At 42.9% G+C, this 10097-nt stretch overlaps 1 pseudogene; it reads left to right on the forward strand.

Annotated features, from left to right (window-relative positions):
• Positions 1–9084: 9084 nt before the first annotated feature.
• On the forward strand, positions 9085–9203 carry LOC136649976 (5S ribosomal RNA; annotated as a pseudogene).
• Positions 9204–10097: the final 894 nt, after the last annotated feature.

Raw genomic sequence — 10097 nt, forward strand, 5'->3', positions numbered from 1 at the left:
CACACTTTCCTGGGAGTAAGCCAACTGACTCTAATGGGACTGACTTCTGAGTAGACATGCATAGAATTGGGCTCTGAGGCTGGACTCCTATCCCCACTTTCCTGGGAGTAAGCCCCATTGACTCTAATGGGACTTACTTCTGAGTAGACAGGCATAGGATTGGGCTCTCAGACTTGTAAAGCCAGGTGGGTCTTTGTATTGATGTGCCTGAAATAGAAGAACTTTAAACTGGGCACTGGGGAGGGCTGAAGATCTCACTGATTCTTTGGGGGGGGGTATTGCAGGCAGACTACAGAGAAAACTCACTTGGTGGAACAGGACTGACTCCCCCTTATTTAATTATTTCTTTTATTTTAATTTAACTATTTATAAATATTTATTTTAATTTGCTTGATGATGTCACTTCTGGCCATGACATCATTTCCGATGGGTCCTGGACAAACTGTCATTCTAAAAAGTGGGTCCCAGTGCTAAAAGTATGAGAACTGCTGCAAGAAGGTGTTAGTAAGTTGACACGGGTGTGTGTGTATGTGACTCCACAAGTTTTCAAAATCACTAAAATCAGAATTTGGAGGAATAATAACATCATGTTATATATCAATTATGTATAATTTCATGCAGAATGCAGTGAAACAAACCACATTGAAACATCTGTGTTCCATCAAAAGGTACTGCCAAAAAACCAGTGGGGGTGGGGCAATGGTACATCACCACGCCCACCACCTGGGGTGTTGCCCCGCCCACTGCATGGGGTGGCACGCAGGCCTCCCGCACCGGGTGACGTGAATCCTAGTGACGCCACTGAACAGAATGAGAAGAACATGACAAACTCTTCTTATTGAGGTGTTATTTCAGTGCCAATGAAAGTACCTTGGATATTTTGTCTCTCCTCTTGGAATGTCTATGTGTTTGTTTAGTTTATAAAACCCAGGTAAGAGAAGTGCAATTGTGCCTTGAAATTAGTTATCTGTCTCTCATTTTCTGTCACTTTCTTTACACTAATGGATAGCTTATTAAACCGCCCGGAAAAAAAGAATACTCTAGTGAATGGTCAGTCCCCAGAGATCACTACAACTAATTCTGTGAGCCCCTGGAGACTTTACAATTCAAACAGCATCCCCGTCACTATGTGCTGCATGAGAAACTGGTCTGGAAACTGAGGTGAGTTTTGAAAACATTTAGTGGAATGTTAAGGGAATTGGCTGTTTAAATAGATAAATGAAAACATTCATTATGCAGTCACACAAATGCACAGCCTTTGTGGGAGCCTTGCAGCCCAATCTTATCCTTGAGCTATACCAAGTGGGCCAGTGGGTGTAATTCTGACCACACAAACACACAATGTACATGTTACATTAGAACAAAGCTTCACTCACCCATTCATGCACATATTATGTGACACTCAAACATTCAAGTCAGCGATTTTCAACCTTTTTCAATTCACGGCACACTTACAAGGTGCTAAACAACGGTTTTTTGACAATTGACAAGGCACACCATGCTGCATTTGGGAGGTTCACATCCCCCAAATGGCCCTATTAATAAATGACATTCCCTTGTGGCACACTTGTGGACCATTTGTGACACACCAGTGTGCTGTGGCACACTGTTTGAAAATAGCCGATCCAGATATTAATTGCACCTGAACATTTACTTATTTTATTTACTACATTTCAACTCTATCCCCTGAAGAGCATTCAGTGTCTTCTTAAAAATGTTGGGCACCCAAAAGTGGCATGGAGACCAACCATGACTTTATAGATCACTTGCTGGGTTGCAAAATACCCCTTTTTTTGTCAAAGTGTGAGTCAGTGCACTTTATCAAAAAGAAAGGATTCAGATTTAGTCTGAAATTCTCAGTTTGTGTGTGATTTTTATAATTCATGCTACCAGGCTTAAATCAGGTATATGCTCTTTCAGTCTTTCTCCTCTATCTCTCTGGCACATGTCCTTTCATTGGAGAAAGACCATCTGTTTGGGAAAGAAAGCTGGAAACTAATATTCAACATGAGATTTGCTAGGAAATATCTGATGTCTAGTAATGGCAGTTATGAAAGTAATTATCTGCACTGTAGCTAATTCATTTATTTTAATCCTAATCCATCAATGTCAGATAAAATGGATTTTCCTTCTATTCCCAGGTGATATTTTTAATAAGCTAATATCATCTGGATGCTAGGCTGAAAATCTAACTTGGTGACATGCTGTTAGATAATGGGAACACTAACTAGCATTGTTTAATGTTTTAGGTGAAATATTGGGCCCATTGACAACTGTGGTAAATAGAAGGGAAAATAGAGGCTTTGAGTGGGTGACCCTGTGGGAGTTCTACAAAGCAGTGCCGAAACAGCTCAAAAAGACAGAAGCTAAATATCTTTTTCTCATGTATTTATCTATTGAAAAGGCAGAGGTGCTGTTTAATGTTTCAATAAAAAGGAAGGGTAAAGGACATTTCAACTCAGGGCAAGGTTCAAAGAGTAGTTCTTGGACATGTTCAAGATTTCATTTCTAAATATCCGGTGCATTTAGAAAGAGTTGTTACTTTTTTATACCTTAGAGCAGGGGTGCTCACACTTTTTTGGCTCGAGAGCTACTTTGAAACCCAGCAAGGGTACCAGAGTTTTTTTACAATGTTCGCGCCATCATAACATATAACATTTATGTGTACAATGTATGTTGGTGTACCTTGCATAACCGCATGAGCCAATATTGCACAACACAACATAATTAACTATAAACATTTTTTGTAATTACTTGAGTTTACTTTGATGACTTGCACTGAAGTGAATCAGCCAAGGATGCATAGTCCGGACAGTAGCTGCTGACAGCCAGCCTCAAGCACACTTCCAAATGTTCATCAGTCATGGTGGAACGGTACTTGGACTTAATGATCTTCATGTAGGAAAAGGCTGACTCACATAAATAAGTGGAGCCCTTCCTGCCTCAGGTGCTCTTGTATCCCTGAGGGCCCTATTGCCTTCAAGTGGCTGCAGCTGTGCAGCACACTCTGCTGGATGCCCAGGCCTTACCCTTAAAGGGGCCACTGCTGACACCACATCTACCTCCTCACCAGATCTTCCTTGATTCCAATACAAGTGGGGGGGGGGAAGCAGATCTCTATACAGACCAGTGCAAAAACAGGGGAAAGGTGTGAGGGAGGAAAGATCTCTATATAGACATCACAGCAAGACCAGTGCAAAACCCCTTACACACAGAACCAACAGATGGAAGTTGGGGGGGGGGGCAGATCTCCATACATACCAGTGCAAAAGCAGGGGAAAGGTGTGGGAGAGGGAAGATCTCTGTATAGACATCACAGCAAGACCAGTGCAAAACCCCTTACACACAGAACCAACAGATGGAAGTTGGGGGGGGCAGATCTCCATACATACCAGTGCAAAAGCAGGGGAAAGGTGTGGGGGAGGGAAGATCTCTGTATAGACATCACAGCAAGACCAGTGCAAAACCCCTTACACACAGAACCAACAGATGGAAGTTGGGGGGGGCAGATCTCCATACATACCAGTGCAAAAGCAGGGGAAAGGTGTGGGGGAGGGAAGATCTCTGTATAGACATCACAGCAAGACCAGTGCAAAACCCCTTGCTCACAGAACCAACAGATGGAAGTTGGGGGGGGGCAGATCTCCATACATACCAGTGCAAAAACAGGGGAAAGGTAAGTCAGCCCCAGTAGAGTCAATGGGGCTCACTCCCAGGGATGCTTGGATGGGAGAAAAGCCTGCCAGCAGCTCCTCTCCCAGGGAGGAGCCTGCCAGGTGCTCACTCCCTGGGCTCCCTGGGCTCACTCCCTAGGCTCACTGGACTCACTCCCTAGGCTCACTGGGCTCACTCCCTGGGCTCACTCCCTAGGCTCCCTGGACTCACTCCCTGGGCTTGCTCCCTGGGCTCACAAGCCTGCCAGGGGCTCACTCCTAGGGATGCGTGGACGGGAGAGAGGCCTGCGATCGACTCATTTCGCCTGGAGATCGACTGGTAGTTCGTGATCAACAAAATGAGCACCCCTGCCTTAGAGTCACTCTAGATAAGATACTCCTGTGAAATAATAAATATGGACTGAAACACTCTATGGACTCTGTGGTTCTTCCAGAACCAAAAGAATTGGGTTGCCCCATCATCTGTTTGCTTGTAGTATCAAGGAACAGGCTTTAGCAAATGTGGTACATAGGAACCATGTTACGTACTTGAACTGTTACTTACTGGGCATGTTCTAAGATGTGTAACATGTACATATGGGGAAAATCTGTTGCTCATACAAGGACAAAGTGCAGTAGCTCATGGCACAGCTGAGTGGAATGGCAGGAAATGAAGAGGAAGGCAAGGTCAAAGGTGCATCAGTGTAAAGTTTTTATTGTGGGGATAAGAATACAGCAACTGGGAAGGAGAATCAAAAAGTAAATGCAATGCAATGTGCACAATAATCACTCATGCAAATAGGCCCTAAACATCAGGAGTTTCTGACATTCAAGGAAAAGATAAAAGGGAAATCCTTACAAGGATTGTAATGGCACAAACAGAGAAGGGAGAAAGGGGATGGAGCAGAATGTAGGGAAATCAGGGAGGATATTCAGGGGCAGCCTATCCTTCCCTTCCCATCCCAGATCTGCCCCCAGAGTCTCCTTATGGCATCAGAAGAGTCTGAGGAGAACCACTGGATATCAGGCAGCCTATAGAGAGGTAAGTAGAAATGTTCTTTCCTTTGCTCTCCAAGGCCATCTGGTCTCCTGCCAGTCCATAACATGCAGCATGAGCTCCGTCAACAACATTGTACACTCTTGGCCAGCAGGAAAGAGAATAGAAGAATTCCTGGGCAAACTGTTTTTGGTCTCCTAAGGTTTTAAGAAAAATTCTTGTACTCAGAATAATTCTAGTAATTGAGAATGTATGGAAAGAAACCATATACTGCAACCTTCTCATGTTTATATCTGGGGGAAAAAGCTAAGTTTTTGTTTTGTTTTTTTTGCATCTCACAACATACTGAACCATTTGGTTCAAAATGTGAGTTCCGAATGTGCTCTGTCAACACTTGCTGTCAGAATTCCATCTACGGATCCTGGCTATGGAAAAAGTGACAATGACGTCTGAAGCAATGCATGAGTCAGAGAGAGGACGAGAAAGGGAGCAAGAGTGAGAGCAGATGGTTATAGACCTGGCGTTAACATGTTAACAGCTAATGTGCCAAAGAGAAAAGCTAGAGGTCAGAAGCAAGCTAAAGTATTCTTATTGCTGCTGCTGCTATTGTTATTATTTGCCAAGTTTTGCAAAGAGAGGAACAAGGTTAAGTGACAACTGGCAGGAGTTGTCATGGATGATGGACTACAGCAGGATGTTCTACTAGTTGTTCATCATTGGACTGTGAAATAGTTTTATCTGGTGTCCCTCAAAGGGGAGAGGCCATTGGGAAACAGCATCTCCAAGGCCTTCTTGAGAAGTCCCAGAGGCCTCTCCCAGGTCGCCTGAGGCTGACAACCCATTCTGTTGGCCTCCATTGGCCACCAAAAGGCCTGCAGAAGTGCCAAGAAGTAACTTCTTGTGAAACTGGAAGTTACATTCAGAAACAAAAAGTCACTTCTGGATACTTCTACTGACCATTAAGAGGCCTGCAGGGGCCCAAAGAATAGGTCACCGGCCCAGTGCGACCCAAGAGAGGCCTCTGGATCCTTCCAAAGTTTCCAGAATGGCTCCAATTTGGAGCCGACTGGAAGCAAGTAGGGTGGGAGGTGCAACTTGTGACCCATCACACATGGAGTTGTGACCCACAAATGTCACAACCTACACTTTGGGAAACCCTGGTCTAACAGTATCCAATGATGTCTACTGTATGCCATCTCCTGCTTCATGGCCACCTCTGAGGCCACCTCTGAGATATGTGATGTTCCTCTATCACAATCCCTCCTCTGTGCTCAGAATCATCTCTGTCTCTGGCCAACTCACTCATTTCCTACACTGAGTGATTTTTCTTATAATCAATGTATTGGGTATGCCCGCCACAAGCACACATCCTCCCATTAAAAAAAATGTTTTGATAGGATTGCTGCAGTGATTACTAAAGATTAAAAAGTAGCCATATCACATGCTCTTATAATGTACGGCTCACTGTTTTTCCTTTCTCTTTTAAATGATCTTCAATATACCCAAGAAATTGAAAACTTGCCTCCTCAAATACATTTGTTCCCTACAAACTAACGAAATCTAAAATGGTGCCCTAGCGTACCAATACATTTTTTGTTCGCTGCACAAAATACACCCAAAGGCGTGCACCCAAAAGGAGTCCATTACAGAATCGCTATAGAGTCACATGCCTTCTCACTGTACATAACCAAGTGTTTGCACTGACAGCAGATTTCTTTGCACTTAATTGATATAACCTCAACATTAAATGCGACATGATTTTGGGCTCGATTGACTCCAATTTACTTTGAATAAAGAGCACGGTGGGGTTGAAGAGAGAGAAAACAAAAGCATCCGGTCTTTTTTCATGTGTCCTTTTGATCTATTATAGGCAGGACAAAGGCTTTTGTCAGAGCTAAATCCTCTCTCTGCCAGAACTGTGAAAAAATATGACAACTACATCAAATAGATTAATCCCCAAACTTTTAATCAGGAAAATGTTTCTTTCCCCTTTCGATTGCTCCAAACCCAAGTAGAGCATTCATGCTACAGAGTGCTTTCCTGCACTTTTATTTTCTATGCAGTTTTTTTTTTTTTTGGTAGACTATTCATTCTATAAAATCCTTTAATCTGAAAGCTTGATTTATGTAGGCCAAGTTTGTTCCATTTTATTAATGTGCACTATGCAAAAGCCTAGCTGTGTTTTGGGGGCGGACCTGAAGTAGCTTTATCCATAAGTATTCCAAACTTTCTTCTCTTCCTCCTCCTCCTCCTCCTCCTCCTCCTCCTCCTCCTATCTTTTAGTGAAGATGCAAGTACTCTGGCTGAGATTTTAAGTTACTGTAAATGTTGCATAATTTTGATTCACATGTTAGATATCAGGTTATGGCAGCCTCCTAACAATCAATTCCTTGTTGTTGGAAGACCCTCCCAAGCAGATGGAGATGCCACACACAGGGTTGCTGAAAGACAGACACCCCCTTGTATCCAGTCAAGAATCGCCTCACAGGGCAGGGTGATGACTCTTAGGAGGGAAAAAGGAGATCTCCAGGCTCCATAAAATCCCACCACGGAGACACTGTATTTGAACCTGCATTTATTCCATGCTGGAACTCAAAGTGGTACACACCGGCTTCTCAAATAGCCTCCCATCTAGGCACTGACCAGACCGAAGCATGCAGAACGTGAGCAGCTGGTGCCAGAAACTAGGTGGGGTCCATTTGGACTCAAGTGCATGGAAGTGTGGCTGAACTGGTTGCCTGTCAAACCGGCAGACAATGAAAGTGAAAATCTTCCTCTCAGAGGCAGATAAGATCATTGCGCCACTCAATTTAATTTATCCAGTTGATAGGGTAGAAAACGGGGGAGTTGAAACAATCCTTCCAGGTCTGCTATGAAAAGCGCACTGGACCTATTCACTCAGCTGTGGATGCCTTAGGCTTACCAACTGTAAAAATGTGCGTGTCACACTGTATTAAACCATCTTCATATAATCTTATGAGATCTATGAGTGAGGTGCACTTTGTAAATGTCTACTGCTTTATTATTGATTACCAGGTGAATCACTAAAATGCTGTTGAAATTTCAGTTCACCACAAGTTTCTGTGGTTTGAATACGGAATCCAGCTGTGGTCCAGCTTTGCAACATCAGCATCACAAATTAGAACGGGATCAAGATAAGGTCCAGTGGAGTTTCTTTCTTTTTTACTCTTCCCTTTTGTGATGGCCACTGCTTTTAAACCAATAAGGTGAACTGAACTGGAACATGGGCTGAGCTGATAGAGGGTTCACAAAGGTGTCCATAAGTACAAGGAAATGCCACAAGAACTATAGTACCAAGCATTTGAATAGAGCTTTTTCAGTGTATAAAATGCTTCACATGTACTATTTTCATGTAATCCGCAGAATGATCTTGATACTATTATAGTCTGTCAGCAAATGTACATAAACCCATGGTCCATGGGACCATTATGAAAGAAACATGGAGCTTCTGTGGTGGAAAAGGCAGAAGAAGTGGCTGTGTGGCCCACCTGCTCAGCATCACTGGAGTGCTTAGGGGGATATGCCCTCGGTACTGAGATCACAGCTTTTTAGAAGTGCCGGGAGAATACAGAATCAGATGTTACTCAAGGGCCTTCCAGACTCTGGTGATGCTACCAGTAGCACTATCTGAAACTGACTGCACAATCCAAACCACTGCCTGAGCCGGTGCAGCCATCCCTGCACTGGTTGAGAGTATCACAAACATGCTGTGAAGCATATTTACAACAATGGGTGAGCCAGCACTTGCGGCTTAAAGGCCTGCACCAGTCAGCCGATACTGTATCTGGTAGCATCGCCAGACAGAGCAAGTGAGTTTGTAAAGGGGCGTGGGAGGTGGTGGGACAATGGCATTTCTGAGTGGGAGAGGGTATAATGGGGGGGGGAGGATTGGGTTCAGGAGGGGATGGGATCAGTGAAGGCCTCTTCTACCATATCCTTAAACCCCCTTCCCAGCTCTTCTGGCGTTAATCAGGCTTCCAGGATTTGAGCCACCAAAATAGCTGGCGCAAATCTGAGAAGCTCATAGGGGCAGGCTGGGACTCAACACGGCATAAAGGGAAAATATCCCCTTACCCCAAGGAGACCTCCAGCCGCCTCCTAACCTGCCCTGGGTATAGTGCAGGCAATGCAATCTGGCTGTGCTAGCACAGGTTAGGATTGGACTGCCAACAACAGAACTGGTGGCATTGGTGTTTTAAGGTGCTAGACTGCATGGGGGATCTCAAGGCTAGTCTGGCCAAGCTGAGTTCTCTGCTCCCTTACCAAGAACTAATGGGTTAGTTGCAAGAAGCAGTGCCCAGGATGTGGTTCAAGTGAGCACATAGAAAAAAAAACCAGGCTCACTGAAAGACAGCAAAGTTCTGTGGGAGGGATCTTGTGTGAGCTCACATGGTTTGGGCTGCTTTCATTATACCTGACATAACTGTTAACCTGTACATGCCTGATCTCGTCTGATCTCAGAAGCTAAGCAGGGTCAGGCCTGGTTAGTACTTGGATGGGAGACCGCTTGGGAATACCGGGTGCTGTAGGCTTATACCATAGTCTTTTGAGACTGAAGGTTGCCAACCAACCAACAACAAAAGAAGATAAACAATTTCTTGAACAGAATAGTCAGTGCTTTACTGAGGATGGTGTCTTTACTGAAGCTCTGATGTCTGTGTTTTTGGGAGGAAAAAATAGTGAAGATGATTGCAGCGGAGGGGAGGTTCCTAGCCTTAATAAAAGAGTATAGTAGCTCATTTTTGTGTGTGTGCAAAGTTTATTTATTTATTACAGATACAGGTAAGGAAAATGGGTTAAACTTAGGGCTGGGACTACATAGGTTACACATGAGGATATTGGCCATAGATTACAACATGTTTTAATCCAAAAAAGAAATCAACAACGACTAAAATAAGAAATCATTGATACGAAAATTATCCTATTTGTCATTATACTATTTAATGATTTAACTAAACAATCACTATTGTTTAACTAAAATTATTTATCCAATCATAAAAAGGCTTCATATTTTGCACATACAATATTCTTGCTGCTATACTGATATGTACAATAAAATGTTTCTTATATTGGTCTTCAATTTCTGATATCACATTTAAAAGGAATATTTCCAGTTTGAATGGTACTACACAATTCAATATCTCTTGTAACAATATATATCATTTTCCAATTTTTCTTTACTTTCCACATAACCACCACACATAATAAAGAATTCCCTCATTCTCTTTGCATATCTATAACAATTATTTGATGACCCAGGGTATATTTTTGCTACTTCCTCTGGAATTAAATATCATCTATAAAACAATTTATATAAATTCTCTTTAGAAGATACCGCTTTAATTATCTTAATACCACTTTAATTATCTTAATATTTGTTTTCCAACTATGTTTTTATTTACATCTACTTGATTTAACATAATTAA

The sequence above is a fragment of the Tiliqua scincoides genome, chromosome 4 (genome assembly GCF_035046505.1).
Source record: "Tiliqua scincoides isolate rTilSci1 chromosome 4, rTilSci1.hap2, whole genome shotgun sequence".
NCBI classification, from domain to species: domain Eukaryota; kingdom Metazoa; phylum Chordata; class Lepidosauria; order Squamata; family Scincidae; genus Tiliqua; species Tiliqua scincoides.